This window comes from Pogonomyrmex barbatus, unplaced genomic scaffold, assembly GCF_055798465.1.
Source record: "Pogonomyrmex barbatus isolate J1 unplaced genomic scaffold, ASM5579846v1 scaffold9, whole genome shotgun sequence".
NCBI lineage: Eukaryota > Metazoa > Arthropoda > Insecta > Hymenoptera > Formicidae > Pogonomyrmex > Pogonomyrmex barbatus.
Window position 1 is genome coordinate 8122602 of NW_028297193.1, and position 26532 is coordinate 8149133.

At 30.1% G+C, this 26532-nt stretch overlaps 1 protein-coding gene, 1 long non-coding RNA gene, 1 other non-coding gene and 1 pseudogene across 6 annotated transcripts in view; 3 read left to right on the forward strand and 1 right to left on the reverse strand.

Moving 5' to 3' along the window:
• The first annotated feature begins 2766 nt into the window (after positions 1–2766).
• The window catches only part of MFS9 (major facilitator superfamily transporter 9), a 514330-nt gene continuing 490564 nt past the window's right edge, over positions 2767–26532 (forward strand). For all 4 annotated transcript variants that reach the window (XR_016141319.1, XR_016141321.1, XR_016141323.1 and 1 more), the window contains exon 1: positions 2767–4648. The gene's annotated coding sequence lies outside the window, so the exon portion shown is untranslated. The remainder of the gene's footprint in view (positions 4649–26532) is intronic.
• On the forward strand, positions 7593–15857 carry LOC105426679 (uncharacterized). The gene is made up of 2 exons (XR_016141238.1): positions 7593–12049; positions 12304–15857. It is a non-coding gene; the product is annotated as an uncharacterized LOC105426679 (long non-coding RNA).
• On the forward strand, positions 17545–17616 carry TRNAS-GGA (transfer RNA serine (anticodon GGA)). The gene has a single exon. It is a non-coding gene; the product is annotated as a tRNA-Ser (tRNA).
• Positions 20109–20923, reverse strand: LOC148934611 (large subunit ribosomal RNA; annotated as a pseudogene; the record flags this gene model as incomplete).

The window sequence follows — 26532 nt, forward strand, 5'->3', positions numbered from 1 at the left end:
ATGTTGCCAAATTTCTTATTGCAATTTAATTAATTTTATATTAGATATAATTGCAGTGTTTTGTAATAGTTTTTGTCATTTTAGTGTTATTTAACGTTAAATTCAAAATAAAATATGATCATAGTTTGATGTGTTCACATCTATTCCAAATTTTTGAATCAAATGTAATTGAGTATTTTTCGCAAGAAGAATGCATTCCTTAAAAAGTGTCTTTATTAGCAATAGTAAAATCAAGGGAAGCTGAAATGACGCATACACTTGATATGTGTATGCGTCACACGTAATATGTTGATGTGCGACGAAGTAACAGAAATTGAATTGTTGAAAGAATTTAGAAAATAGTCTGGCTGACAACTGAAATAAATATAAAATTTAGAAAATATAAAATTTAGAAAGTAATTGTGCTAAGAGGCGACAATACTATAAACATAATTTAAAAATAAATTGTGCTTAAAAGTAATATGGAAATAAATAAAATCTGGAAAATTATTATGTTAAAGAGCAAGAAAAATATTAACAGGATATTAAAAAAATTTGTAAACAAGAGCTACACACTATTTATTTTTAAGAATCCTCAACAAGAACGAAATGGACAAAAAAGATTAAATTTTGATTATAAATTTATAATAGGTAATATTATCAGAAGAAGAAGATTACAAGATTTCAAATGAGAAATTGCAATTCCCCAAAGGCATTAAATATATATGAAAAATTCTGATCAAGAAAAATAAAAAATTGTTCTTCAGAAATATGTATTGTTCTTTAGACATATGTATTGAAAATATTGAAAAATTTAATATCAAAGAGTATCTCGAGAAATGATTAAAAGTTGAATTGTACATTGATACATGCACATTAAAAATAATTATGTTTATAATATATACAAAATATTAATTTACAAATATTAATTTATAAATATTAATTCACAAACAAATCAGAAACTTATTTATTGTCACTGAATGTTCTACAATTGAAGAAAAATTACATATCATTACTTAAATTATATAGTACATCTAAATAATGTCATCGAAAAATTATTTTGTTGATTCTATATATCATAATGTAACTTAAATTATTAATGTTTGTATCTTAATGTTTTTATATCCAGAATAACTAGAAGAATTATATTGCGTAACATGAAATATCATTCTATTTAAAAAAAATGGTGACTATAAAAAAATCTCAACAACCATCTATAAATAGATCAATATCATAATTATGTGATTCTCTCGAAACGTTACAATTTTTATCTGAAACATTTTTGTTTTATCTGGAACATTTTCTTAATCATAATCATATAACGAATTAAAAAAAATCAGAATTTATGACACATTGTAGAAAGCCTCTTTTTATGATAAAAATATTTGGAAAAATGATATTAGGAAACATTTTTATCATGCGAAAGAAAATTTTCCATGATATAATTATTCATTATATGAATTACAGTTAATACAACGCATGTACAATATACTTGTTTTTTATGTTCAAATATAATTTAATTAACAAAACATTTCGATATTACTGTATTTCAACATTATGTTGATATTTAACATATCGTAATATTTCGTTATGGAATTGATATGACACTGATATTTTGTGATATTGATATGTTTCAATATTATTATGCATATGTAATATATAAATAGATATTTCTTATAAAAGCAGAAATAAAATAAAAATCTTTTAATAAAAATATAATTACATATCGTATCATTACATTTATGTGATAATATAGATTGTTAAAAGAGCCCTTGTAGCACTTTTATCACTTGTCACATCATCATATCTGAGCGCGCGAAATGTCAGTTCTCTGATTAGTCAAGTTTAATCGCTAATAATTTAAAAACTATTATAGCCTCGGCATTTTCGTATTAGAATTTTCGTTTTACTTTTAACTCAGGAAATAAAAAATGTCATAAAAATTTTAGTCGCGAATTATGGGACACCCTGTATACAATAATATATTATAATATAATATACATTATATTATAATATTATATTATATTATACATTATATTATATTATATTATAATATAATATATAATTGCAAATGATCATGTCTGATAATTTTTAATTATATAAAATTATTAATGATTATTTTTTATTGTATAGCTATTTTTATTATATTTTTATTATATAATTGTTTTGAAACATCTGATAATTTATGATATGATCAAAGACTTTTTTTAAATTCGAGTATAATCAGATCTATCTAATCTTTCAAAAAAAATAGAATATAATAGTTTTAATATTGATGGAACTTTTACGTAATCTTATAATAATTAATTAAACTATCGGTGATAACAATTACGGGAAATTCGTTTTTGTGTATAATTGTGTATAAATCAATTAATGATACAAAATGCACAATACAATATGTACGTCAAAAAAAATAAAATAAAAAAAAAATATATATATATATATATATTTATTTAATATATTTTTATAATTGTTTTTATAATACAAATTAGGTATAATCAAAGACTTTTTTTAAATTCGAGTATAATCAGATCTATCTAATCTTTCATATGTGATAATACCCGAAAAATAGACCGATTTGATCTTATACAGTATGATTATACCATATCATATTTAACTGTATAAGATCAAATCGGTCTATTTTTCGGGTATTATCACATATGAAAGATTAGATAGATCTGATTATACTCGAATTTAAAAAAAGTCTTTGATTATACCTAATTTGTATTATAAAAACAATTATAAAAATATATTAAATAAATATATATATATATATATATATTTTTTTTTTATTTTATTTTTTTTTGACGTACATATTGTATTGTGCATTTTGTATCATTAATTGATTTATACACAATTATACACAAAAACGAATTTATCCCGTAATTGTTATCACCGATAGTTTAATTAATTATTATAAGATTACGTAAAAGTTCCATCAATATTAAAACTATTATATTCTATTTTAAATTTACTTTATTTTGTATAAATTTATTTATTGCTTAGCATTATTTAAGATGAAACGAATGGACATGGCGGGACTCTCATTCCTTTGGGATATGTTGTCATATCAAGAGATATTATTATTTTAAATATTATTATTATTATTATTTTGAAATTTTAACATGCGAAATTCAGTTAAAACCGCCCACGCATTGGGTAATGCTAATGCCAATAATGCTATAACTTTCAAGCCTCATAACTCGAAAAGTACTTTATGAAAAATAACTTTATTGTAGTGTTTTGAAAAGCTCATGACACCAGCCATTAGATTGTGAAATAAAAAATAGGATGTGCCATTTAAAAAAATCGATGTGACCTTGGTAACATCATCCAAAGTTAGATTGACTAGATCAGTAAATATATCATTTAAAACCGTACAACCCCTTTGTAGGAAACATTTCTTTCGAAAATTCTTAGTTTTCGAGATATTTCACTGATCCGGGACTTTTTACTCATCCCGTGTTATTTATTTTTGATATGTTTATTTATTTAGTACTAATAATAATTAATACTTTATAAATATAAAATTAATTTTTTCTGGCTAGATTACTTTCGCATCATTTAATTATCCAAATAATTAGTTCAATAGATTTTCTATGATTGATTTGATTTTTGTATAAAATGTAAAATTATTCATATAACACTGTTAAATAAATGTAATTCATATAATAATTGAATGTGTTGAATATTTCAAATACAATTATTCAAAAATTTTAGTATACTATGTATGTTTTGATTAATTCCACTTTTCTCAGATAAGATGTATAGATATAAATTATGGCTGTTCTCTTATATTCTGTCATAGAAATATCCAATAAATTTACGAATAAATAATTATGAAAGAACGGAAAAATAACTATGAATAAAAATATTATAAGTAAATTCATAAATTTATTAAATATTCATCGTATTGGAGTATGTTCTGAAACTTTTTAATGATAGTGAATATGGCACCATTTTTTTATCAACTTTTCATTGTTGACGAAATTTTTTATTATAAATTATTCTATCAAATTTATCTTTATCTGACTTCATTTCTACTTGTTTCAACTTAAAAAAAAAAGTAAATTAAATTTATTAATTCTAAGATTTAGTTGCAATTCTAAAATTTCTTTAGTGCATTTTTTTAGTGTACTTATTTTCATATTATAACAATAGCTTAGCGCGTACGTATATATATACTGAAATAAAATATTCTATTTATTAAACCTAAACTCACTTAAATCTATTCTTCTAAATTTAAATCTAAGTTAAATATTTTCTTTAGTTCTTGTAGGTGAATATAAAATTTCTTTAAATTTTGTCTTATTATATGTTCTATTATAGATGTGTCCTATTATAAAGTAATAGAAGGATTTATACATCGTTACTATAGAAATACAGGCGAATATTTTTAGGATAGGTTAGTATATAATGCTTACTACCTATTGCACTTATGATTACGTATCCATTTATCGTTACTGAAACATTCACTCGTTCAGTCGTTTCGGGTACGCGTATTGCGATCGATCTTTGTGAATGTCATAATTTTTATTTTAATCATAAAGTGAATCATAGTTTATTTTTTAATTCTCCCAAATGAAATAATTTCAATTTTAATATATCTTACGGAAAATATAGATAATATTTATTAGCTTTTATAACATAAAGTTGGATAGCTATACAGGTATGTTTTTGTATATGTTTATGGTATTTATTAACATAAAATTATTTTGTAATATTCTTTGCAAAATTTTAATATATAATGATAAACATATAAGTTGTTTTAGGTTAAAATACATTAAAAAATGAAAAAAAGTTATTTTTTTTAATGATATTTGATGATGATTTTTTAATTATTTTAATATCTTTATACATGGAATAGTTAAAAAAGTCAATTTATATGTAAAGAAAACATAGAATTTATATTTAGAAATTACAATTTTTAACAATATAGAATTTTTAACAAATTGCTAGTTGAAAGATAAATTATTGTATATGCTAAGAAATTAACATAAAAAAAATGAATATTCAGATTAAAATTAAAATTGATTAAACGTTATTTAACTTTTAACTATTTTAACTTTTTATTTATTATTACATTTTATACTCTATTGTCAACAGTAATAGAAATATTAAAATGTTTGAACTGAATAATATTTACCGTACGTATATTTTATCTAGATATCTATTATTACATCACATAAATGACAAATTTCCTGTAATTTGGAGATGAAAATATTTTTTATACTTCTGAAATAAACGAAATAATTACAGTTAATTATGAATATAATTATTATAAAATATGTATATATTCAGATATAATATAACATTTTATAATAAAGGCGCTTATAATAAAGGCGCTTATATATATAGCAAAAGTTTTTTCTAATATTCATAGAGATTATATACGCAATAATGATATAATAATTTTTACTAACAAATCTTTTTATTGTACTATTACATTCTATGTGTTAATAATTTTTATAAAATATTATGAAAAAAATATACATCAGAGTGTCAAATAATATATTACATATTTTCCTACAGATGTGATATTGATTTATTTTTATATATTTTATATTTTTATACAAGAGTTACAATTTCATGATTTATCATCATAAAAAAATTTGTTATACATAATCAATATGATGATTATATAACAAAAATAAATACATTAAGAAAAAATTTTATTTGTCATTCTTATAATAAATTTGTGCTTTTGTATGTTATTGTATACAGTAAATTTGTATAAATTAGAATGGAAAATTAGAGATAAAACATGTATTAATTGATTAATATGAATCCTTTTTTTTTATTAAGCGATCAGTGCATTGAAACCAACACAAAATGTTATTTTAAGAAATAACAATATATACATATACATATTTAGAAAGTAAATGTTGTTTTAAATTGCAATTTATACATATATTTTACTGAATAAAATACATTCCCGAGAAAAAAATTTATATCTAATTATATATAATTATATATAATTTTGTAGATCTAATTATATATAGATTTTGACCTGATCTAATTATATATAAATAGATAAAATTGTTTATGATTATATATGAAAAAATGAAATTATGCACTTATGACGACAAAATTATGGTTCCGATATTGACTGCTAGTACTGAAAATCTATAATATATGACATAAAATATCCTTACAGAAAATAAGTGAAAAAAAATTAAAAATTAAAAAAAATGAGAAAAAGTGAAACATTTTTTATTTCGTATCATCGCATGTTTCTAAAATCCATCCATTTGGACATCCTGCTCAATGCTGCTTAATCTCGGTATATATGAAATCTGCTACTGAAATGATCAAATAAGTGATTACGGGAAAAATCTCTTCTTAAAATATGATAGATCTGATTAATGAATGTTACTATATTGTATAAATAGTCTCAATTTTAAAATCTTGATTGCATATATAATTTTTGTAGATAATTTAATTACATATATAGAGCCATGAATCTATATTAGGTTTAATAAGAATCATTATACTTATGAAAATGTTTATAAATTATTGTACATATTTTATTTACTTGTTAATGAATTTGTTAACAGTTTGATATTAAATATGGGAAATAATTTTTTTATTTAGTTATAGTTATATTATAGTTATATTATACTTAATTAACAAAGATAATTAATAATGTTATTTCATTATTTATTCATTAAAAATGACTTAAAAATGATTAAATGACGATATATTTATGACGATAATATTTCGTGACAAATGTTACATTTATTTTACATCATTATTTAGTACACTGTCGAATGACGAGAAATGACCTTAAATCATCATACGTGACGTTATCTTGCTACTTGAATATATATATAATTAGATATAATTATTTTTAAATACAATTAGATCAAGTTTTTAATGGGTTCATTTTTTTTGTAAATATGAAAAACTAATATATTTTTATAAGTATATCTGTTTATAATACTTGTATTTATATGAACAATCTTACATATAAAATATTAAGTTTTTTCATAAAATAAATGAAGTAAATTAGTGTAATTATATTAAACTTAAAATTTTCCTTAATTTTCCTTTATCTTTTATATTTAATTGAAATTATGTGTTCGTAAATTGTGTATATTGTATATATGTAAATTGTATATATATATGTACGTATAAATCGTACCATATCAACTAAACTTGTAATATCTCGGAAATGTCTCTCTTTAGATGTTATTACTCATACCTAGTTTGATGCGTCATAATATATTATGTATAAATTTTCATATAATTTAATGTATATCTTTCTATTTAAAAGAAATATAGTTTTGTATAATTTAATTTAAAGTTGTAAGCATTTTGATATAATTATTTCTAATTAGATATAAACTTTTCTATTAGATATAAACTTTTTCTTCGAAAAAAATTTCAATATAATTTTATATAATTATACATAGAATTATTAATATTTTAATATACATATAATTAGATCTAAACATTTTATCCGAAAAAAATTCCAATATAATTTTATATGAAATTTTATATGAAATTATAAATATTTTGATAATTGCATATAATTAGATATAAATTTTTTACCTGAAAAAAATTTTAATATAATTTTATATAATTTGATATGGAATTATAAATATAATATTTTGATATAATTGCATATAATTTGTAATATTAATAGATCTCATATATAATTATATATAATAAGATCTATTAATATGATATAATATATAATATATATATTTGATATAATATAATTATTTATAATTAGATGTAAACTTTTTTTCCTGAGTTATTATACGCAAATTGTGTAATAATTATTCCAAGTAATTTTAATAACGGGAAAAGATAGGACAATTAAGAATCAACGCTGTAACTGTACTATCACATGAATTTTATTATTTTATTATTTTAATTTTAAAAGCAGTTGTATTAAATTTTCGAAATAATGTAACTATGATTTGCATCACTTTTTTGATATCGAATCTTTTATACAAATGATACATATTATTAGAGATGAATAATATATATTTCTTAAATATTAGTAAGATTACATAATTTTGTAATATAATATGTGGATTGAAATAAAAAACTCTTTAGTGCAAAGCTATATATTTGAGTTTTATTTTTATTTTTTGAAGAAGATGTACCTGGCACCAGTAATTAACAATAAAATTTTAAAAGAGAATTAAATAAAATAATTGTTATAACTTTGGGAAAGGAAAAGTTTTTATACTTATCATTTGGGTTTTATTTTTTAAAAGTAGTTATATATTGAATTTTCAAGATAATGTAACCTTAACTTGGCACATTTTTTATATCAAATCTTTTATACAATGCATATTATTAAAGTTGAGTATTATATATTATTTGAATATACATTTAGACACAAAATTACGTAAATTTGTAATATAATACTTAAATTGAAATAGAAGAATTGTTGGGTGTAAAAATATGTATCTTGAATTTTATTTTTATTTTTTAAGAAGATATAATTTGCGCCAATAATTAATAATAAAATTTATGGATATAACATGGATTTAGAATAAGCACATTTTTTTATTTAGGATTGGCCTAACAACGAAAAACAATTGACAATTACTAAAACTTAAATAAATGTTAAAAGTCCTTATAATACATGCCATTCGAAAAATAATAAGAATTATTTAAATATAACGAATGATCCGGAATCTACGCTCAATTTACATATAAAGTTCTTACTTTATTGTATTGATAAGGTATTTACTTATGTATCTTTTATGTAGTTATCTAAATACTGTGTACTTATCTAAATACAACTTTTTGTCTACGTATATAAACAAATAATTACTTTTTAATTTAATAACTGTAATAATAGTTATTTACATTTCTTTCTGTATTTAAAATATTGTTTTACAATTTTGAAAATATAGATACAATTTTGAAATAATTCTTCCAAAGTGTGTTTCTCTTTCTCTTTTGCTATTTCTCCAGTTTTTCGTTCTCAACTTTCATTGACAAGTATTCTAATAACATACGTGAAAAAAAGTATTGTTATGCACTATCGCTTCTATATCTACGGGCGGTACTCATAGACCATTTTAGGATCATTTTAGAATATAATAATATCAATACGGTCATCTGATTAATTAATAATATCTTAAGACTGTATTTAAAACGATCCTAAATATAAAATTATCAAATTAAATATTTAAAAAAATTATGTTTAGAAATAATATAAAATATATCTAAATATACGATTACATACATTTTAAAAGTTACTGCATCTATAATTATTCACTTAACACGTACATCTACATTTGTATCTAATTATATTTTTTTAAAAATATTTATAACTGCATTTAATTATTTATAAAAATGTATCTCTTACAACATTGCTCTACTTCAACTTTCATTTCTGGCCATGATCAGTGAAAGGAACAATCGAGTTCTTTGAATTGTCGAGTTCGTTGAATTGACTGGCATCGGTAACTTGAACGGTTATTAAAAAAGATTTAATAAAATTTACAGTCTAATAACTTCAAATATGCTGAAAAATAAAACTATTAGAAAGAATGAATCCTAAAGCAACAAAAATTAAGGAAATGTGACAATTTTCTTATTTATAATTTTAAAAAATAAAAGAGCAAATCTCAGATTAAGATTGGAATTCATTTATAATTAAATTTTTATTTTAAGATCATTTTAAGTAATTATTAAGAGTGATTCTTAGAATTACAATAGGAAACAATAGGGTAATTAAGAATCAGCTGTAAACGGTGCAATTAACACTTTTTATTACAAAACTCCAAACGTTTCAATTCAAGTTTGAGTCATCTTCAGTATAAAAAAACTTGAAAAAAGTTTATATCTAATTATATATATATATATATATATATATATATATATATATATATAATTTTGTAGATTTAATTATGTATGGATTTTGATCTGATCTAATTATATATAATTATATATAATCTAATATCTAATTATATATAAAATTATATATATTATATATAAATAGATAAAATTGTTTATGATTATATATGAAAAGATGAAATTATGCATACTTATGATGACAAAATTACGACTGCGTTTCAATATTGACTGCTATTACTGAAAGTCTATAATATATGTGACACCCCTTTACAGAAAATTAGTGAAAAATTAGTGAAAATGAGTGAAAATTAGTGAAATTAGTGAAAAAAATGAAAAAATAAAAAAAGTGAGAGAAAGTGATGAAACATTTTTTCGTATCATCGCATGTTTCTAAAAGCGGCCACCCATCCATTTGGAGATCCTGCTCGATATTGCTTAACCTCTGTATTGAGATGAAACCTGCTGAAATGACGAAATAAGTGACCACCGGACCTCGGCTTAAAATATGATCTAATTGAATGAATATTACTATATTGTCATATAAATAGTCTCAATTTTAAAATCTCGATTGCATATGTAATTCTTGTAGATAATTTAATTATATATATAGAACCGTAAACCTATTATGATTAATAAGAATCATTATTCTTATGAAAATGTTTATAAATTGTGTATATTTTATTTACTTGTTAATAACTGTATTAAATATGAAAAATATTTTTCTTATTTAGTTATCAAGAGACACGGATGGTGTCTCGACGCCAAGTTCGCGCAACGAAGTTCGCGTAGAATGGCGACGAGACACTCGTGGCTCTATTTACGCGAGACCCTGGGATGTATTCGGTCTACATTTCCATCTCAGCAACGACGGCATTGATTAAGTTTTAACTACGCTTAATCGATAGCTAAGTATCAAATTATACAAAAAAAATGTTTTTATTTTTTTTCTTCGTGTTCTATAAATTGAGATATCGCGACGCAAAGTTCAAATTGATAAATTTTAAGAAACGTCCTGAGGCCCTAGTCTTGAAACATATCGCATACGAAAATCTTATAATATATGTCACATAAATTATAGAATCGATATGTTTCAAGAATAGAGCCTCGGTCGTCGGCCATAGTTTTTTTTTTCTGTCGCAAGAGACGCTAATGAACATCTTTGTATGACAGCTCTTGCAGCGCTTATTTTTTTTTATTTGATATGTCTTTGACAGATATTCTTCATGTGAACTTATATATATTAATTAATAAAATAGAAGATATAACGTGTGTCACATATAATAGTAAGTAATACTGTAATATAATACATTAAAGAAATAGTCAAATCGGTCCACCAAAATAAATAATTTTACATTAAATTGTAAAAAAATGTTGACTAAAATTAATTTATGTCAAAATGTACCCAATTAAATATATTTACCTAAATGTATTAAATTTACTAAATGTATTAATCTACAATCATGATTTACAAGATATATATATATATATATATATTGTTACGTCCGGGGGACTTCATGAATTCTTCTCTTTCGGAAAAAGACAACGGCTGCTAATCAGAAAATGAAGCGCTTCGAACGATCTAAAGAAACCCTAAATACACAAAAATTCCTCTCGAGATACGTCTCACTATCAAAAAAAATAATTCTTGGGATAGACAGCTTTGTCGACACCGACAAGTTTATAACATACCAATAAAAATAAAAAATATTAACAAAAGCAAATTCCTAACGGATAAGAAACGCGTCGGATCGTTCGAGGTGACACTCCCCAAATTGGTGGGGAAACTAAGGGAAACGCCAATCAAGAAGAAACGATTAGCGGCCGTTGGCGGCCACACCAATGAATGATTGAGGGTGGAATGGCGAGAAAATTTTAACTAACTAATTCCATCATTCGCTAGGAAATCTGGAAATATAAAAACAACCACAATTCACAGAACACCCCTCCTTCCTCTATACTCACAATTTTTCTAAACTATCATTCGACAAGCCAACGCGGAAATCCATCACGCTCTCAGATATTCCCACCCCTTCGAAATCCTTTAAAAATCGCGACTTGGAGCGGATCGCCCTCTTCTCGCTTCTCGCTCCACGCCTTCACGGACGGAACCATCCGAGGTTGTCGCAAAATTTTTTTCTCAGTTAGAATCTGTGCGCGATTTTTTCATTTTCGTGTGATTCGATCCACGATCCAGCCTAGGCACCACACCTCTCGTTCATCATCAGTGCCCGCCACAACAAAAGTAAGTCCATTTTTATTACTCTTTCCCGCGGTAGACTGTTTGGTTCGCGACATAATTGTTTCCTTAAAACACTCCAACATTCCAAATTGACAAGCCGCCGATTAACTCGGTGAAGCTGCCTTCCCCGATTCCACAACATTCCAACCTGGCAAGCCGCCGATTGATTCGGTGAAGCTGCCTTATCACGATTCCTCAATTTTTTTTTACTACTCTCACCTCACACTCTCTCTCATCTAACTCTTATATTTACATAGTGAACCAAACGAAAGCCATCCCGAACAAGCAAACGAAACGGGCATTGCGACACTGTCGGGGAGAAGCTAAACAAACGGATTCGTCGCAAAACCGACACGCCGAGGAACTCGCGGAGCGGTTAATCAACATAGAACCGAGACTCTCTAACATCTCTTTACAACAATACGCCACTGCCCTCCGCTTCGCGGCAGATTTCGAGAAACAACGCACTCCAGAGAACTTCGACGTGGAGAAGTTCTACGATCTCGTCCGTCAATTTCCTCACTTTCCCACCCATCCACCTCCTGGAACCTTTTACATTAAAAAGAAATTTAAACCCGACAGCCAGTTTTGGGGTCAAATCTCAAGACACCAAGTTAACGATACCATCCCTATGTACATTTCCCGTGATCTTCTTCCCTATCTTGTTCCAGTAAAGGCTTTTCGCAGCGCTCACCCTAATCCTCCGCCACACCTGCAACCCGATCCCATCGATATGCTCGCGATTATCAATTTTTTGCTCCAATTGGAACAATTAGGTATATAGATACCAGATTTTTTGTTTTGTTATTTATTATTATTTGAAATTTTATGTATAAAATTTTTGTACTTCCATATTCAAATGTAAACATAATAAAATTTGCGCCACTTCGAAAATTCTTAAAATTAACATATTGTATTTTCTTTTTTTTTTATTATTAAATCAGTTAACTCGAATTCCGTCTCGATTTATTTACCCAAAAACTTGACCCCGAATCGTTCACAGCTCCCTGAGGATCACACGAGGTCCATCCCTGGTAAAAGAGATTCGGTTTCTCTGATCAAAAAACAGATCACTGATAACGCTGGCGCAGGTAAGGGTTATAATATCACCGACGCTGACCCGATTCCTATCCCCTTAACGCGCGTTCGATTCGCGGATCGACCTCACGACGTCGGTCTGTGAGAGCAACGAAAGTTCCGTGCGTCCATCCGAGTTCTCCTCCTCCTGACGGAAGGTATTACCTTTCCTCCAGAACCTCAAACGTAACAATATATATATATAATATCACTATGATATATATATATATATATATATATATATATATCATAGTGATATTAATTCGTTATTCCATTTAGTAAAATATGTTGTAAAAATAAATTTTTAAGAATTATTATTTAATATCAGAAAATTTTATACGTATACGTATACGTTTAAGACAAAATTCGAACGAAATCGTCATTGTTTCAATATTTTAAAAATCAACAAACTTTTCAAACTGCAAAACAAATTTGAAACTGCGAAACAAATTTGAAACTGCAAAACAGTTAATTCAGAAATATTTAGATAATGAGTTGCAAAAACAATAAGATGCATCTCAAGATGATTCAGAAAATGCAATAGGTATGCAATATATAGAAGCGGGTAAAGTTAGGACTTTAACGATCTTGGAGCTAAAATTAAAGAAATAATAAGATGAAATAATAAGAAAATTAAACACGGATCAAAAGAGAATATTTGATAGAATTATTGGTACTTTTAAATTAGATAAATCAGTATTACGATTATATGTTAGCGTTGAAAGTGGTACTGGGAAAAGTTTTCTAATTAAGATTATTAAATGTTGGATAAAACAAAATCTTAATAAAGAAACTGCTATAGCAGCACCTACAGGTATTGCACGGTTTGACAATTCACAGATTGTTCCAATTACCTGTTGAACATGGTCATACTCCTAAATATAAACAATTATCTAATCATGTATTGAAAGTTCTACAAGCAAATTTAAATGATGTTATACTTTTATAATAGATAAATAATGTTATACTTGTATAATAGATAAAATATCAGTGATATCTAATTTAATTTTAATATATATACATCTTCGATTATTCGAAATATATTACTACTGAATGTAATAATGGCTGGTTTGACCGAAAACATATTCTTTTATTTGGAGATCTTCTTCAATTACCTCTTATACACGATGATTTTGTTTTTGTTAATTTATTGAAAGAAAAGGTTGATAAATATGTAACAACACCTGAATCATCCCCATTATAATAATATTCGCGAATTTTATAAACATAAAATTCTCAACCCCCGACCGACCAACCGTCGAGGTATCGACACAGCGATCCCTTCCGCGATCCCACCGTCGGGTAAATTCACGTCAAATACCAGACGTAGATAAACCGAAATCGCACGGCTTTACGTATACAGAACGTGAAGAAACAATAGACGCGCCGGTTGAGCCACCGCCGCCGGCCCCGCTACCGACCGCGCCACCGAGCATCTTCGCGGAATCACTGAGCGCATTCAACGAATTATTTCGAATCTTCCGGCGAGATCGGCCCCGACCCGAGTTCGGCCGACCTGTACCTGACTACTCCCGATTGACGGCCGATTCAGGTATATTAAGCGATTCCGGTGGATAATCAGGACTATCACCGGCGAAACAGTAAAGCATCCAGTACTGCTCTCGACATTTCCATTCCTATCCAATAGCGATCTAGGGTGCTTCCTATCACGCCGGGAGCTTCTGGCCGATCGCTTCTCTCATCAGAGCACACAAGCTTCTCCACTTAAGGAACTTCTTAACCTGGGTTCTAAAGGCAAGTCCTTGTGCGCACTATCCTCCGCTGACGGCCAAGAAGCAGGGAGTTTCCTGCATCTCCCCACTACAGCACAACAGCAAAACAGAACATCCCAATCTCAGCCCGACGAGAACGGAAAACAAGACGTGCGAACAGCTGACCGACAATAACACGCGCTCCGAGACCCTTCGCACCATCGCGCCCGCGCGCGTCTATCACTGCGAACGCGCCGGATTCACGGAGCAGACCGCGAACGAATCTATTGTAACAATTTCCGGAATCCACGATGCTTTTCGCGAAACAACGAAAGACCAGATTCCGGGCAAAGCGCATTGTAAATATTGTACATAAAGAAAACCTAATCAGTAACTGTAAATAATTCAGATTACCTTTAAATATAAATACTTGTACATAACAAATTAGTTTCTCGATATTTTATTTCTCTCCGAATAATCCTGACCACACTCGACCGACGCTATCCCGCGAAACATGTCGATCCAGGAGCCGCGAGGAAGTGGAAACGTTTTAAATATATTGGCGCATTAGGAACTATTTGAACTACATACTTATTTGAATGTGATGAATTGACAATTAATATGCGATAGCAAGGAGAGATGGCTTATCGTGAATTGTTATTGCGTATTAGTTTATTAACAAATTCAGATTACGAGATTCTTCAAAATAGAAAAATATCTTTAGAAATATTTCTTTTGATTCAAGATTTGATGAAATATGTAATTGTAATTATCAATTTATCAGTTCACATTATGTGTTTACTTTCTATTTGTCATATGTGTGATATGTTAAACACTTCAATAGTTGAATCGTATTGATTCAAAAGAAATATTATTAATTGCTAAAGACATGATAGATGTACATTACAGATATATTCCATACATTAAAAAGAATGTATTGAAAATATTATCAAAAAATGATGAAGATGATACTAGAACAGCTGGACTTTCTAAATAAGTTATTATTAAGATTGCAAAAATAATGATAAGACAGTAATATTGATGCTAGTTTGGGATTGGTAACGGTACAATCGCGAAAGTAATATCAATTGTTCAAGATATAAATATTAAATATGTAGAAAAGATCAAACTTTTATTACCTACAGGTTTTATTTTATTAGAATACTTGATTGAAAAAGTTATCGTTAAATTTTAAATAATGGATAGAGCTTATGTTATCAGAAAACAATTTAATTTATCATTAAATTATGGAATCACTATTCATAAAAGCCAAGGATTAAGTTTACAAAATGCTATTATGAACATTGATAATTCTGTATTTAATGCAGGCCAAGTTTGTGTTGTTTGTTTTTGATGAGTAACATCTAGAGAAGGTTCGTATTTAATTAGTTATGATCCCTCATCTATAAAAGCTACTGAAATGCAATTATTGAATAATAGATTAAAATAAAATCAGAAGCAAAATTGGTTACTATTTCAAAACAAAAATATACTAAAATAAAGATACCTTATGGACATTACCAAAAGTTATTTCTTCTATTCAAGAATCACATGAAACAATTCAGAAAAATATTATTTGGGTTATACATGGGTTCTAAAATAAGGATAAAGTTTCATCTTATCTTGCAAATGCAGTTTTGCAATGTTTTTTGCATTTAAATGTTATAAGAAAACTTTTTGAGTGTGATAAAGTAAACATTTTAGGTTTTAGGAGGATATTAATCTCGATATGAAAATGGAATATCTAATTTGAATATATTATATTTATAGTACAATAAGGAGGTAATTTTTCCAGTTGTATAAAACAAGATGCATCTGAATTTCTCATAGTTATTTGTGAAAAATATAATTATATAAAAAATCTAGGCATCAAATCTAAGCATCAAATATGTTCCACGGTGCAAAATTTGTGATAATACAATTATTGTTACTAATGATAATATACTTATTTCAATTCCCATTACTAATTTAAAGAAAAACAGTTACGATCTTAATGACTTATTAAATATTACTTTTTCGAGGTGGTATCATTCTCATGGCATATGTAAAAATTGTACAGGGAAAGATACAACATTTAAAAATAAATTAACATTGAACACGAAATATCATTCATTTAAAATTATTTTCAGAATAAAATTCAGAATAAATTAATAAAAATAAATCAATTTAACTTGCGTGCAGTATCAATAATTACAATATCAGTAGGGGGATAATTTTATAAGGTAATGAATTTTTCATTATAAATCATCTATTGAAGATGATCATTATACAAGTACGTGTAGAGATGAAACGTCTAACATCTAAAATTTCTTTTATTATCCCCCCTACCGGAAATATATTCAGGTTCGATCCCTGGCTGAGATTTCTCTGGTGATATTTTTCGCAATATATATTTCCGGTGGCGAGGACAAAAAGGATTTTAATCGATATCAATAATACTGATTATCGAATTATTACCGCCTACATTGAAAGTCTACTAAACCAAAGCAGCACATAGTTGGTAATATAATTAATTGAATTTATTTCATATTAAAACACTTTAGCAACCAAGATCCTGCTTGCCGAGGAAATGTCATGTTTCGCATTGTAGTTTCGCATTGTAGTTGTTAGTTAACATGTACTCGGCCTATATCTATGTATTGTTTATTCGTACCTCGGCTGAAGAAGACGTTTGAATATTGCGATTATTTGAATTTTGCGATAAATATTACCTCAGTGGTCTAGTGGATAAGATGCTTGCCCGGAAAGCAGGTGATCCAGGTTCGATCCCTGGCTGAGGTGATATTTTTCGCAATATATATTTCCGGTAGCGGGGATAATAAAAGGGATTTTAATCGATATCAATAATATCGATCATCGAATTATAGAGTCACTACGTTGAAAGTCTGCTAAAAGTAGTATATGGGTTGCCATGGCCCGTCAAAACAAACTCCCATCACTTTCCCACTGGCGCCAGGGGCGTGGACTCCCGCTGTCAAAACTATCAGTCACGTGGAAATGAAGAGTTCTGAATGGTCGGTGGGCGTGGCAGGTGATAATTAGTGGGGACGTTCTGATTGGCTGAAGCCAAAGCTGCCTGGCGCGTGATTGGCTCTGTTCCATGTGTGTGATTGGTCATCGAAGTGCCAAACGAAATAGTAAGGGAAGCGAGAGAAAGTGTCTGAGACCGCTCGGGGGTCCGAAAACAAAATGGCATCTGCGAAAAAGAAAGATGGCGGATGCGTGAAATGAATATACTTGACGAGAATGGAATGCGATTTTTATGACACGAGGGATGGAGCGAGGAGAAGAACATTGATTTTTTACGGATTTTTATTACGTATATATTTATATCATCTACATCTTTCTTTGTCTCTTTGTCTAAATCGGAGCATCATCATAGGTCTCCCCGAATCGCAATTTGTTTATAACAGCCGGAGTAGGCGCTTCTTTCTTAACACGTCGCGACACGTACGCCGATTTCCACGAAAAGCCATTTTATCGCGGTTTTTTTCTTGGAAAAAATTTAAACACGTCATAGCGCTTCTTTTTCGTTCAAAAAATATAAACATATATATATATACGAGGGTAGTCTGAAAAGTTTTGAGCCTTAACATGAAGATGACGTTACTTGTCAAAACCATTCTAGTATTATAATAGTATATGCTTTGAAAGACTTTTGTGAAAATTTCAGCCATTTTGGACGCTCAGTTATTGTTTGACAGTCGTTTGTGTCAGTTGATGTCAGTGTTTTTGTAAAAATGGAAAAAATTGAATATCATGCCGTGATTAAATTCTTACATTTGAAAGACAATACGCCTGCGCAAATTAAAATCGATTTGGACGCTGTTTACGGGGACTGTGCCCCTTCATTTGCCACCGTAAAAAGATGGGCAGCTGAATTTAAACGTGGTCATACCAGCTTGGCTGATGATGAGCGTTCGGGACGGCCAAAAACTGCGACCACCGCTGATAATATCGAAAATGTTCACCAAATGGTACTGGACGATCGTCGAATCAAGGTTAGAGAGATAGCAGAGGCTATGGGCATATCGAAAGAATGCGTTTGTCATATATTGACTGAAGAATTGGATATGCGCAAGCTATCCGCGCTTTGGGTGCCGCGCTTGCTGACTTTGGATAAAAAACGAATTCGAATGAACATTTCCAAAGCCCTGTTGGAGCGGTTCAAGCGAAATGAGTCAGATTTTTTGCGTCGATTCATAACTATAGATGAAACTTGGATCCACCACTACACTCCAGAGACAAAAGAACAGTCAAAATAGTGGACTGCAAAAGGTGAACCTGCTCCGAAAAAAGTGAAGACGGTTCCATCAGCTGGGAAAGTAATGGCGATTGTTTTTTTGGGATAATCACAGAATTGTGTGTATCGACTATCTTGAAAAAAGTAAAGCAATAACGGGAGTATATTGTGCATCATTACTTGGTAAGCTGAAGGCAGAAATTACAAAAAAACGGCCGCATTTGAAGAAGAAAAAAGTGCTGTTGCATCAAGACATCGCACCTGCTTACACTTCGGCGGTCGCCATGGCCAAAATTCACGAACTGCATTTTGAATTGGTTGACCACCCATCATATTCACCAGATCTGGCCTCCAGCGACTTTTTCCTGTTTCCTAAGCTTAAAGTTTCGTTTGGAGGACAGAGATTTTCATCGAACGAGGAGGTCATCGCATACGTAAACTCCTATTTTGCGGAGCAAGAAGCCAACTACTATTTGGAGGCGTTAAAGAGATTAGAGTATCGATGGAAAAAATGTATCGACTTAAAAAGAGATTATGTTGAAAAATAAAACTATATTTGACCGAAAATATACTTGTTTCTATGTTAGGCTCAAAACTTTTCAGACTACCTTCGTATATATATATATATATATATATATATATATATATATACATATATATATATATATATATATGTATATATATGTATATATATATTGTAATATATGTATATGTATATGTATATGTATCATTGTATTGTTGACGTGTTATTCTAAACACGTTATTTGCGATAAATATCATCACATGCCTCAGTAGTCGAAAGGATAAGATGCCTGCCTGGTAAGCAGGAGATCCAGGTTCGATTCCTGACTAAGGTGGTATTTTTTCGCAAATAATTACGAGTTTTCACGACTGGTTCGTGGTCGGGCCCCGCCGTGACGCACATCCTCCCTTCTTATTTGGGGGCTGTTATACATAACGGCTGTTCACACGAAACCCTTCTCCACGTCAGTCCTCCAGGGCCTTGCTGGAGTATTTGCTACTACCACTAAGATCTGCACCGACGGCGGCTCCAGGCAGGCTCGCGCCCAGACCCTTCTGCGCACACCGTCGCGATCCTCCTACTCGTCAGGGCTTCGTGGCGGCGCGTACGACAACGCACGGACGCCGCCCCACTTGCCGCTGACGGCAGAGTATAGGCTCGACGCTTCAGCGCCATCCATTTTCAGGGCTAGTTGCTTTGGCAGGTGAGTTGTTACACACTCCTTAGGGGATTCCGACTTCCATGGCCACCGTCTTGCTGTCTTAAGCAACCAACGCTTTTCATGGTGTCCCATGAGCGTCGAGTTGGATGCCTTAACTCTGCGTTTGGTTCATTCCACAGCGCCAGTTCTGCTTACCAAAAATGGCCCACTTAGCACTCTGATCCGAGATCCGAGATGCTCGTGGCTTCATAGTTCAAGAAAGCCAGAGATCTCACCCATTTAAAGTTTGAGAATAGGTTGAGGTCGTTTCGGCTCCAAGGCCTCTAATCATTCGCTTTACCAGATGAGACTCGCGCGCGTTCCGTGCGGAACGGCCCAGTGCCAGCTATCCTGAGGGAAACTTCGGAGGGAACCAGCTACTAGAAGGTTCGATTAGTCTTTCGCCCCTATACCCAGTTCCTACGATCGATTTGCACGTCAGAATCGCTACGGACCTCCATCAGGGTTTCCCCTGACTTCATCCTGACCAGGCATAATTCACCATCTTTATATATATATATATATATAATACACACATATATATATGTATAAAGAATATTTTCAGACATTCTCTTTTTTTCGTTTAATGAGTCATATATTACTTCACATATAACAAACAACTAAAAATTTTGTTTATAGAGCAATAAATTAAAAAATATTGGCAATTTTTGTATTCATTGTATACTTTCAGATTCTTTGAACGAAGGCATTGATTAAAGACTGTCTTCAAATTATACAGTATTTAACAGAAATGTCCTTAAATTATACAATCGACATACTAGACGGAAATATCCCTGAATTATATAATTGATATATTTGACAGAATTGTCCTCTGTATAACAATATTGTACAAATAATGTACCTCATGGAAATGTCTTCAAATTAAATATTCTATACTAATAACTGTTAAAGTATATTTTATGTTTTTAAATAATTTCTTGCTTCTCATAAATATTTTATAGTCTAAATACTAATATCTTTTGTTAATTAATTAAATATTCTTTGAGTTTATCATCCTTAAAGAAAAAAATTTTAATATTATCATAAATTACTATCAATATAAAATTACTATTTCATAAAAACATAAAAATGGCGACAAATGTATGTGCTCATATCGTCTTGGAAAATTATCAAAAAATAAAAATGTTAAAATTTATTAGATGTACAAAAAAGTTCTGAGCTTTAGATTTCATACAACCGAAATAACAATTTAAATTTTATATATCTTCCCGCCCTTTTGCGGTTTTAAAGCGTTGACATTTGGCCTTCTAAAATGCCATACGGTTTGATGTTTGATGCACATAACCTCAAAAATCAATAGTGTTCACGATGGCAATAACAAAAAAGCATATTCGATTTTCTATCCACTTCGCGTTTCATCTGAAGAAAAATGCTGCTGAAGCCACTGCAATGATTTGTGCTGCATATGAAGAGAACGCTGTAAGTCATACTACATGTAAAAGATGGTATCAAAAATTTCGCCAAGGAGATTTCAGTCTTGAAGATGAACCGCGTGCTGGACGTTCTCAAAAGATTGAAACGGATGAATTGCAAGCACTGCTGGATATAAACTCTGCGCAAACTGAAAAGGAGCTTGCAGAACAGCTTGACGTTACGCAGCAAACCATTTCCGTACGTTTACATACGATGGGAAAGGTTCAGAAGGAAGGCAGATGGGTTCCGCATGAATTGTCCGAAGACAACAAAAATCGTCGGCGTAACACTGCACTCACTTTGCTTTCAAAGTTCCGGAAAAAAGATTTTCTGTACAAAATCATTATAGGCGATGAAAAGTGGATTCTTTATGATAACCCTAAACGTAGAAAATCATGGGTCGATCCTGGTCAACCTTCGACATCGACGCCAAAGCCCAATATCCACGTCAAGAAGGTCTGTATCTGGTGGGATTGGAAAGGTGTGTTGTATTACGAGTTGTTACAATCGGGTCATCAAACAATCATCAAACAATCACGGCAGACCGCTACCAACAACAATTGACCAATTTGAGCGATGCATTAGAAGAAAAGAGGCCATTTACTGACCAAGGACGTCGTAAAGTGATCTTGCTTCATGACAATGCTCGACCACATGTTGCGAAAGCGATTCAGGACTATATCTTTGCGTTAGGCTGGGAACTTCTCCCGCACGCGGCGTATAGCCCAGACATGGCACCTTCCGATTATTACCTATTCCGGTCGCTGCAGCATCATTTGGCTGATACACATTTCGTGAGATTTGAAGAGATACGAAAATGCATTGATGACTTTATCGCTTCGAAGCCGGTGAGCTTCTATCGTCAAGGAATTCGCAAGTTACTTTTTTGCCGAAAGATAGCAAAAGGTCGTTGATGCAAACGGAGAATATTTCGCTGATTAATATTTTTTTGTTTGTTTTTGAATAAAGATTGAATTTTACAAAAAAAAGCTCAGAACTTTTTTGTACACTTAATAACAAGATAAAAAAATTTGAAAAGCATTTTGGTGACATATTTTAAAGATTATCTTTATATCAGTTTTCGAATTAGAAAATCTTCATATACAACAAAAATTTTTATCCTGTCTTCAAATGCACATATTTAAATTTTAATCGTCTTTGTTATAACCATATATTTTATAATGGCAAATACATTAATAACTTATTTTTTCGAGAACTTTCTTGCTATGATATTTTGATTCGCGAATTTTCGGACACCCTGTATATATAAAATATATATATTGACCTAAAGCTAGACATTACGTATAAAAAAATCCTGTAATTTTAATATTACTGCTGTATAAAAGATTTTGCATTTTCAGATGTGTTACTTGGGCTGCATCACGAACATATGTGATTAAAATAAGAAATGTCCCAAACTATTCAGTTGATATATATTTCTACATTTAATATTGTCCTGGAAATATGATATTTTGATTCGCGAATTTTCGAACACCCTGATATTTATATATACATATAATATACGAATTCTTCGTGGACGATCCCTGAATTATACAATTTACAGAGAAAGCTTTCTTTGGCAACTAAATAATTGTTAACAGCGTCATCGTACACAATTATTCGTACACAATATAAAAAATTTAATTATAAGGTATTTATCTTAAATATTGTTACACACGTAACTTTTTATACATAATTTTATTACAGACAAGCATTTTCTATGTATAAATATTTTATATGATTATGTCGTACATAAATAGATCATTTATATCACATATAATATGTAAATGCACAATATGTGTTCCGTGTGAAATGAGGTTCACAATTGGTTTCTTACAAGATTTTATCTTTCACATGGAATAAAATCCAAATATGCACTACATTATCGATCCTAGTTTTTTCTTATCATTAATGAAGCTTTTCTACTCTGTCTATAAGTATGTAACGCGGTCACCTCGACACTCGGATCAGCTCGTCGATGTCCGGGTTCGAGAGGAAGGGAGATTCAAGCTTACGAGAACACTGATTGAAGCGAAAAGATAGTTTATTTAGAAATAGATAGATACAGAGTGCAGGGCTGGGAGATGTCGCAGTATCGTTGCAGGATGCGAGACGCAAAGCGGAGACGCAAAGCGGCAAGAAGCGCAACACAGGCATGCCGCCGTCACGACGGTTTATTACACGGTTATTTACACGCGACTGAGGCGCGGTTACAACTAGCGAACTTAGGTCTACAGGCTTATGACTAGCGGGTTTAATACTATGACGCGGTTATAGCTAGTGGATTTATCTTTATTTATCTCTTTGCGCGGTATTTACATGCACTTACGAGCTAATGTCAGATTAAGTGGCTAAGTATTGCGGACAGGACCGAGTGTTACGTCGAGCCCTGTCTTAGCAATGGAAATCGGCGAAACCCGATGGAGCTGAGCGAAACCTCAGCCCGCGGAGTGATGACAGGAGTCGGCGAAACCCGACTGGGCTGAGCGAAACCTCAGCCCGAAGGTAGAGAAAGCCGGTGAAACCTGGCAGAGCCAAGCGAAATCTTGGCCCCGAGAGGTAGTTGGTACTGGCCAGGTCAGGAGTCGGATCGTCAAGATGGGATCTGATCTTGATGTCTCGGTAGGCCAGGCTTATATACTCGGCGTTCCCCACTGTGCGCCGTCGGTCCGATGGTGGGAAGTCGATATCGCGTGGAGCACTCAGTGAAAAAGATAGCGTGAGAAAGATAGCGAGACGGCGCGTGCAGTGTACATGCAAGCGAGTGAAATAGGGCGAGCGGTTTGCGTGCAAGCAGGATAGGTAGCGCAGGATAAATAAGCCAGGTGTATATCTATATATTTATTCTACATACTAGTAACGGCCCTGCCATTACAAGTAATCATTTTATATGCAATTGAGATTGTTTACTGTGTTTGTTTGTAATGTATTACAGAAAACTGACACTATTAACAACTTTAGTTGGAGGGAAATAAAACTTTATTTGCAAATCGCATAATTCAGGAATTGCGCGAGATATATTCGTTTATTATATACGTACATATAAAATTGACATGCAATTACAAATTGTATATAAAAAAATCATGTTATTTTAATACTATTACAATATAAAAAATTTTGAAATTTCGGATGAGTTATTTCGGCACGACGCACATATATGATTAAAATAAGAAGAGCCCCGAACTACTCATTCGATAAATATTTTCAGATTCTCTAAATATGCTCAACACAAGTAAAAATTAAAACTAAAATATAGTCATTAAAAGTCGGAAAATTTTTATGTATGAGAATTGTCAGATTTAAAGTTTGTTCGGAAATATTTGTTTATTCATATTTATGCCTTTGACAAGCTATATGATCTCGGTTCACCTCATAGTGCACACTAGCGTTTAACGAACATAAGACATAAAAATATATCTTTATGCGAGACAGCTAGTTGCAAACCTGAGATAATTAGATCTCAAAACCTAGAATCAAATCTAATCAAATTGTTCGAACACTTAATCGACAACTTGAATTCGAATGGCAAAGAAATTTTTTACTTTTTTTTCTACATGCTATATAGGCGAAAACCCCATCATAAAGTAACAATGTGTAAATTATGGATATATTAGGAAATATCTAGATCGTTGTTTTCTACTACAACTGCATTTGTTCTTAATTCATAACTTTAAGGATGATTGATAATCCTTAATTTCATAGTAAGCTATAGATCCATATATATTTATTCACTCACACATACCCGCACGCACGCACGCACAAACGCGCGCCCGCGTAGTCACACAAAACATGCATGTTATACATACATACATCGTGTCGAACTTTATAACAAAAAGATTTTTTTTATTTCTCCTAAGTACCTTTATTTTTATATATGTATATATTTAACATTATTATTGCAAAAAAGTGAAGTATTCATGTTTTGATGTATTGATGTTATAATGCAGGTCTATTTTGCTCGCGAACAGAATGATTTACTTTCCGCCAACTCGTTGAGAGAGAAAATAAAAAAGAATAGACAACACAAAGTACGGATGCTTTTTGTTGTTTTTTTTTTTTCGTCTTCGAGATAAAGGATAAAAACGAAACTGTTAACCCTTATAGTAAATATTAAAATTTGAAATATCCCTGTTTTGCGTTAAAGCAGCATTTAGAATTAGGTACGCACGTACATTTTAAAAAGATCTCGAAGAGAAAGGATTACTATCTCTATACCACCGTTCGGAGCTCGACGACCGAACCATTGATCGCAAATGATGTCTTTTATGTTCCAATATTGAAAATATGCTAAGATCGTATCTTGCAACAAACTGCCATTGAATTATTATTATTAATAAATAATTGTTATTATCATGAAAGAAATCTAATGTTATATTGTTTGTCATTAATGTATTATATAAGTGTTATAATAACATAGTTTTATAATTATGACGATTTGACGGAAGATATACGTGACCATGTATTTCTGGACAGTTTTCAAATTAGACAGTTCTCATAGATATAGTTAATCTTTATTCTATTCTCAAATGCACATGTTCAAATTTTTATTTCTTTTTATAACGATCGTATACTTCGAGGACAGTGTTAAATGTATATGTATATGATGCAGTCCAAGTAACATATCTGAAATTGCAAAATTTTTTATAAAGCAATAATATTAAAATTACATGAATTTTTTATGCATAATATCTAGCTTCAGGTCAATTTTATATATATATATACATATAATATACGAATACTTCGTGAATACTTCTTAAATTATGCGATTTACAGAGAAAGATTATTTTCCATCAATTA